The sequence below is a fragment of the Nyctereutes procyonoides genome, unplaced genomic scaffold (assembly GCF_905146905.1).
Source record: "Nyctereutes procyonoides isolate TBG_1078 unplaced genomic scaffold, NYPRO_anot_genome, whole genome shotgun sequence".
NCBI classification, from domain to species: domain Eukaryota; kingdom Metazoa; phylum Chordata; class Mammalia; order Carnivora; family Canidae; genus Nyctereutes; species Nyctereutes procyonoides.
This window is the reverse complement of record NW_026575024.1, coordinates 7,083,410-7,091,849: the sequence shown is the minus strand read 5'-3', so window position 1 is coordinate 7,091,849 and position 8,440 is coordinate 7,083,410. Positions and strand designations below refer to the sequence as shown.

Sequence of the window (8,440 nt, the reverse complement as noted above, 5' to 3'; positions counted from 1 at the left end):
GGTTAGAAATGGGATTGTAAAATGGAAGATTATCAATATGCAATCATTTGCAGTAATATTTCTCAAATCACTCTATTCCACCCATTTTCATTGCTACTGATTTAGTGGAAACCCATAGCACTCCTGCTGTGATTTATTCTGGTGGATCCTAAATGGTTGCCTCTCCTGCTATCTTACCCTACTCTTCACCCTCCACCACAGGGCAGAGAGATTTCCCAAGGTCACAGGGGGTCAGAATACTCTCATTAACTCTCTCTAGTTGCCTTCTGAAGGAAGTGCCTAAACTGTGTTAAGAGACTAGAGGTTCTTAATTCCCCACTTCTCTCAAATGCAGATAAACCTACGCAGCAAAGGGGCCTACAAGCTTCCACATGGCCAGGTTTCAAGCAATTTCTCCATTGACAGAGAACACATGATTCTTTTTTTTTTTTTTTATGATAGTCACAGAGAGAGAGAGAGAGAGAGAGAGAGAGAGAGAGAGAGGCAGAGACACAGGCAGAGGGAGAAGCAGGCTCCATGCACCGGGAGCCCGACGTGGGATTCGATCCCGGGTCTCCAGGATCACGCCCTGGGCCAAAGGCAGGCGCAAAACCACTGCGCCACCCAGGGATCCCCAACACATGATTCTTTATCCCTAAAATTCTGTCCGCCCTACTTTGGCCTGCCTTTCGTGTGGGTAGGTCATTGCACTTACTATGTTAAGATCTACAGACTGCTAGTCTTGAAAGATGTTATCTGGGGCTGTTAAAAAAAAATTGGTCAAAGAAGTTTGAGAAACTGGTAGAGATTATGAAAGTACACTATCCTACTGGAGTCTCTGAGCTATCCTCTTATATATATAAAGTTTTGCTAGTTTAACCAATCATCTTCCGAGCACAGCTGAACTCAATACATTTTTGGAGGAAGCACCTCTCAATGAACATGTTTCATGGGTCAACTATCTGGAAAATTTACTTTTCTTTTTCTCCTACAACCAGATTTACTGAACACAATAAAATTCCGTGTGCAAAGTGACCTGGACCTGCTGCCTTAAAACATGAGCCTTTCTTACTAATATTTTGATAGGTCAGTCCACTGAGTGTCAAAAAAGCAGCTTACTCTATAATTAATAGAAAAGTGCCCAATGCACACTAAATGCATGGCCTAACTTCTGGAACTTTAATAGTTCTTTTTTTTTTTTTAAGATTTTATTTATTTATTTGAGAAAGAGAGAATGAGAGAACACATAAGCGGGGGTACCAGCAGAGGGAGAGGTAGAAGCAGGCTCTGCTGAGCAGGGAGCCTGATGTGGGGCTTGATCCCCTGGGTTCATGACCTGAGCTGAAGGCAGATGCTTAACTAACTGAGCCACCCAGGTGCCCCTGGAACTTTAACAGTTCTACAAGATAATTAGCACAGGTAAGATTGAGTCCCTGTGATAGGCTGCTAGAGAACTGATACAAGATGTCAAGAGGCCATTTTGTGCACTGCCACTATGATGCCATCATGTCTATAGATCATAATGTTTCTGTTATCTGATTCTAGAAACACCACTCGAAAATCAGTGGAGTCTGAGGTTAACTGGGCAGCTTGCTAGGCTAGTACAGATACCACCCCAGCATGCTTATCTTGTGGGGTCCCATAGCAGCCCGGATTAGGGCCTTCTGAATCTGTGCACAGGACTCCAACAATGGATCGATTCTTCACTGTGTCCTCCAAGTGCTGCTCCAAGGTCACCTCTATCTCGCCCATGGTCTGCTGAACCCTGGGTCCCACAATGCATCACGTCTGTCTCCACCCCAGGCCTGAAGCACATCCCACTTACATGGAAAACTTACTTTTAAAGCTCTTTGCCTCCTGGTCCCTCTTATGCACCCTCCCATGTATATAGATATACAGATATGGATAGATATAGATCTATATATGTAGACATAGATATACATCTATATCTATCCATGTCTGTATATCTATACATTTGGGAATATGTAAATTCTTTTGTTTTCCTTATGGCATACACTCACACCCTTAGCAAAGTGCTCTAAGACTTTCTATGACCTTTAGCGAGTTACTGATCATTTTCAAACTAATCCAGACCAAAGTTAAATTAGTTTAAGCAAATGGAGAAGATTTCATAACTCGAATAACTGGCAAACACAGTGGTGATGATATTCTTAGTTATAGCTCAATGCCCCTCTTCCTCCCACTCCCCAGGAGAAATTTGGCAATGTCTGAAGACATTCTTGCCACAACTGCAGGAAAGTGGGTGCTTCTGGCATCTAGTGTCATGTAGAGGTCAGCATTAGAGAGTCACCTTCCCAATGAGGAAATACTTAGTCTAAAATGTCAGGGGCACCTGGGTGGCTCAGTTGGCTGTCTGCCTTCAGCTCAGGTCATGGATCCCAGGATCCTGTGATCTAGCTTTCCATTAGGTTCCCTGCTCAGTGAGGGATCTGCTTCTCCCTCTCCCTCTCCCCCTGCTTGCATTCTCTGGCACTCTCCCTCTCTCTCTCACTCTGTCAAATAAATAAATAGAAGTCTTTTTAAAAAATTGAAAACTCTGATTATAATTAGGTCTAAACACTCAAAGTCATTAAGAATTACTTGGTATTTTTCTCTCATGTCTTCTGTCAAAGTTGGGCTTTATCTTTCTCTGAATAGCAGGAAATATGGCTACTGTCTATATCAGATTCACTTATATCTAGTTTTATGACCGGATAGAAGAAAAGTCTTCCTCATCAATCAGAAAAATACCAGGAAATTAATTGGATTGGTCCAAGTTTGATCATGTGACCATTACAAAAATCACTCCCTGTATGTATTACAATGAACCTGGCATAAGCCGTGTCCTCATCTTTGGGGTGAGGGAACTATATTAGGCAAAAGCAACCTTTATCATGCTTTCTTGGAATTTACTTATTTTAAAATAGAAAGAATAATTTATATCATAAAATATTGTGAAGCTTATTTTTAATGCATATAAAAATTCTGATAGAACATTTGAAATATGGGACATGTTTAATGGTAGATATCGTGATTGGTAGATATACCTTTAAAATATTTTTACTGTAACAAGAACACTACACATGAGATCTACCCTCTTAACACATTTTTAAGTACATGATATTGTTTACTATAGGCACGATCTTGTATAGCAGATCTTGAGAATTTACTCATTTGAGTGACTGAGATTTGATGTCCTTTGAACAACAAATTTCTACTTCCCTCTTCCCTCAGCCCCAGTAATCACCCTTCTATTCTCTTTTCTATAAGAATGACTCTCGGGATCCCTGGGTGGCGCAGCGGTTTGGCGCCTGTCTTTGGTCCAGGGTGCGATCCTGGAGACCCGGGATCGAATCCCACATCGGGCTCTCTCTCTCTCTCTCTCTCTCTCTGTGACTATCATAAATAAATAAAAATTTAAAAAAAATTTAAGAATGACTCTTTTAAAGACAACATATAAGTAAATGCTTATAGTATTTGTTATTCTGGGTCTGGCTTATTTTACTCAGGGTAATATCTTCCTGGTTCATCATTTTCTTACTTTTTTTAAATTATTTATTTATTTATTTATGATAGTCACAGAGAGAGAGAGAGAGAGAGAGAGAGAGGCAGAGACATAGGCAGAGGGAGAAGCAGGCTCCATGCACCGGGAGCCCGACGTGGGATTCGATCCCGGGTCTCCAGGATCGTGCCCTGGGCCAAAGGCAGGGGCTAAACCGCTGCACCACCCAGGGATCCCTGGTTCATCATTTTCATCAGGATATCCTTGGGTTTTAAGCCCGAATAATATTCTATTTATGTACATACCACATTTTCATCATCTATTTGTCCTGCCAGTGAACATTTAGGTTGTTTCTGTATCTTGGCTATTGTGAATAATAGCTGCCATGAACATCTGAGTGTGTATGTTTTTTTCTAGATCCTGATTTCAGGACTTTTTGGATATATGCCCAAGATCAGGATTGCTGGATCATATGGTAATTCTATTTTTAATTTTTTTTTTTTTGTGGAACCTGCACACAGTTTCCCAGAGTGGCTGCACCAGTTTACATTCCCACCAAGAGTGCACAAGGGTTCCAATTTCTCCACATCCTCATCAACAGGTGTTTTATTTGGTTTTGTTTTGCTCAAAAATAACCATTCTAACATATATGAGATGATACCTCATTGTGGTTTTGATATGCCATTTCTCCAATGATTAATTATGTTGAGTATCTTTTCGTATACCTATTGGCCATTTGTATTCCTCCTTTGGAGAATTATCTTTTTAAATTCTTTGCCAATTTTTAATGATTATTTAATTTTTGGCTCTTGAGTTGTAGGGGTTTCCTTATATGTTTTGGATATTAATCCCTTATCAGATCTATGGTTTGCAAATATTTTCTCTCATTCTGTAGGTTACCTTTTCACTCTGTTGATTGTTTCCTTTGCTGTATAGAAGCTTTTCAGTTTAATGTAATGCCACTTGTCTAATTTTGCTTTTGTTGCTTGTGTTTTTGTATCATGTTGATTGGTAGTTAATGATTATGCCAATTAAAAGACAGATAAGAAAACAATATAGATAATCAATCTCTACTGTGAAAAAAAAATCAGTATCTTATGTAGTCCAGAAATGAGCAAATCTATTATTTTGACTTCATTTTGATTTTGATTTTCAAATATCAGCAATTGGGCTTTTACATTTGCTTGCTAACAGAAATATACCACAAGCTGATAAAATATATCTGGTAGTTGTAGTATCAGGAGTCCATTTAAAGTTCTGAAATATACACAATTTGAAATGTTTGGTGTCAAGGCAGCATTTAAATCCTCCGGCCAATTAAGTCTAATTATTGAGTGAATTGTACTACTTTTCTTCAACACCTTCAGTGTGAAGGTTAAATTAAGATTCGTTTTCAAATTAGAAGGTAACACTAACTGCCAGTCAAGTGTTTATTTGAGGATTTGGTTAGAAAAAAAAATAGAGATTAAAAATACTAACTTGAGGTGAGGCCTTCTTTTATGAGCATTATACTTAGGTAATACAAAAAGCTTACTTCTTTAACCAGTACCATGGCAAACCTAAAACAGACATTTCTGAAACTCAGAAACACAGTCTAGTAAAAGTTTCAAGCACAGGCGAGTTGAAGGTAACTTATGGGCTTGGAAACATCCCATCAGTTGTTGGGTGACTAACATCAAATCTCACTGTTCTCTCTAGCTATATTAAAATTACATAATATTTCTCTTGTTTGACATGAGCTTTTGTGGGGAGCTGGAGAACATAAGCAGATAGATAAACACCTGGCTGTAGAGATTTGCACAGGGGGAAAAACCTTATAATGACAGTCAACAAAGAAAACCATCTTGTTGGGTATAAAAATCACCAAGTTAAATACACAGAGGGAACAATATATGAGTAATATTCCAAGCTTCTGTCCACTGTGCTGCAGAACTACTTACACTGAACTCAAATTCTGCTCACTGGGGAATAGATGAAGTTTGAGAGGCTGTGCAGTATGGCCAGTATTAACCACATTTTCTGATCATCATGAAATAGAGAATAGTCTCAATTTTATACTCTACTATATATTTAATGAAGGGATGCAACAAATTATAAAGAATAATGCAATAGTGCTTACGGACTCTATCATCCTACCTCATTACCTACATGGATATAATCACCCTGGGTTGCCCTCTCCAACGGCATCCTCTCCTTGTCCTTGCCCTTAATTCAACACAGTGTTTCCAAAATTTATTAATCTTAATATATGTAGCTTTAATTCAAACAACCTGTGACTTTTTTCTAAGGAAAGAGTCATTAATATCTCTGTACCAGCTATCTATATACCAATCTGTGCTAAGCCATTTTACTTTTGTCTAGTTTGTATAAACTTACAATAAGCTTGAGAGATTGATATTATCTTTCCTATTTCCTTGCACATTTGGAAAAAAATGAGTCTTATAGAATATAAACAACTTGTTAAGTTGATACACATAATACCAAACAACGTATCAAGTGCAAATATTCAAGAACATACTCAACTTTGGAAGATAAATATGTGCTGTTCTGTTAGTCATAAAATGGACCATTTAAATATTTCTATTTTTCTAGGAAACAGAAGAAATGATTTCATATAGTTGAATATTAGGGATTTCCATTTCACACACTGAAGTTTTCAGGTATAAAGAATCAGACAGACTGTATTGGCTTATCTTATTCACAAAGTAAATTGGAAAATAGAGGATATTACTTGACTATTATATCCTATGAACTATTCAAATTGGTTGTCTACATGTAAGTTAATGACCCAATGTATTCAAGCCCATAATAAGGAGCATCATTCACCATTGAAAAATCTGCTTTAGTTAACACAAAAGAACATAATATAGTAACTGTTACCACCCCCAAATACTGCCCATTGATACATTTTGGTGCTGACTTCCTGCATTTATGATAGTCACCTTTTAACAATTCACATGTCCAAATTGTGTATGATAAAATGTTTTAAAATCAGTAACGCCAATTTAAGAAATGACCACTGTGACAGCAAAATAAATGATTAATTCCTCAAAGCATAAATTTAAGAGATTGTAATGAAATTTTGTTTTGGTTGTGTTGATGTTCTCTTCCTACTCTTCCCATCTTCCTTCCAAAAAGGAATTTTCAGGGATGCCTGGGTGGCTCAGTGGTTGAGCATCTGCCTTTGGCTCAGCGCATGATCTTAGAGTCCTGGGATCAAGTCCCGCATTGAGCTTCCTGCATGGAGCCTGCTTCTCCCTCTGCCTGTGTCTCTGCCTCTCTATGTCTCTCATGAACAAATAAATAAAATCTTAAAAAAAAAAAAACACGAAAAAGGAATTTTCAGGGTGGGATTTGAATACATATGTCTATCAAGCCATGTATTAATAAATGGTCCACTTCTGACACCATGACTTCTGACACTGTGAACTGTGACATGCAGTTCACAGCTACCTGCTTAATTTTCACCAGGTCCTCTGTAAATTATCCATCCCCTTTCTAGGTCAAATAAAATGTATTTTTAAAGTATATATGAAATAACATTCCTTCATAAAGGAAATTTTAAAACATTGATTTTTTTTTTTTTTGCATTCAGGTCAATACTTGCTCTTTTTTCTGAAAGAAATTCTTTAAAAAGTCACAGCAATAAGGAGAAAGAAGCCTCCAGTTAGTTTTCCTGTAATGAAACTATACTTAGCCCACTGTAATCTTCAAACAACATTCCCGCTATCAGGATCATAATCCAGGGTGCTAAATGTAAATCAAATGATGAATACTAAGATAACTGGAGTCCTTTTATATCCCTTTTTTCAGTCACCTTCCCTAATTCTTTGTGCCTGAAATTCTATCATTTAATATTCTTACTTTCATTCAAAGAATAGGTTGTAACTGGCAGCCTCTGGACCTCAAATCTTGGCAAAAAATAGAAAAGTTTTTAGCAAAGTGACTAAGCATATTAAGGCTTCTGCACAGGGGGACTAAATTATAAGTGTACTTGTTTTGACTAGAAGTATATTATCTCAAAGTAGAGTCACATTTCTAAACCTTGGCACTATATATTATGAACCAGATACTTTTTTATCTTGGGAGTCTGTTCTGTACCTCGGAGGATGTTAGGAGCATCCCTGGCCTCTACCCACTAGCGATCCTTAGCAATCCCACATACCCCTTGGTAAGCTAGAACAAAAACTCTTTCCAGACATTGCCAAATGTCTTCTGGGAGACACGTCACTCCTGGAGGGCAGATCATCCTGCGAATCACTGATGCAGTCTTGAAAAGAAAGAAGGACGGACTAGAAACACTACCTCACTAGAACAATAGTGTCTGGTGGGCAAGGGATTTTTCTGTTTTGTTTAGACCATATCCCTGGCACTTAAACAGTGCCTGCTATTTAGCAAATAATCAGGAAATATATGTGACATGAATGAATAATTAAAGCATCCAGCACCATTCATAAAGGAGAATACTATCCAGCTGTTTCAAAGTGAGGGTTTTAATATGCTTATTAATATGGTTGGGTGTTCATGAAATATTAAGTGAGAAAAGCCAATTACAAGGTATATCTAATTTATTCCCATTCTATGACATGAAAAATATATATCTTGAAGTACATGCAAAAATTGTGGCGGTACTGGGTGGCAGGATTGCAGACTATTTTAATTTTCCTCTTCTGCATAATTATACTTTATTATATTCAATGTTTTTATAATACAAAGTTTGGTGGTTAGTTTACAGAAGACATAATAAAGAGCAGAGTATGCCAAACACATCACAGAAAGTCCTTTTGTAATTCTAAATTCTGCATGACGAGATTTCTGAAAACTAAGACACACTAGGTGTCTGATCTGAGGGGAATAAACTGCTCTCTGAGAAAACTGCTCTAGATATTGCCTATTTCTAAAAATCAGTATCTATATGCCCAGTATTGTCCTGGATACCATGGAGACCCAGGAAAAAGT

At 37.7% G+C, this 8,440-nt stretch overlaps 1 pseudogene; it reads right to left on the bottom strand.

Moving 5' to 3' along the window:
* Positions 1 to 1,446: 1,446 nt before the first annotated feature.
* Positions 1,447 to 1,731, bottom strand: LOC129496706 (ragulator complex protein LAMTOR5-like; annotated as a pseudogene).
* Positions 1,732 to 8,440: the final 6,709 nt, after the last annotated feature.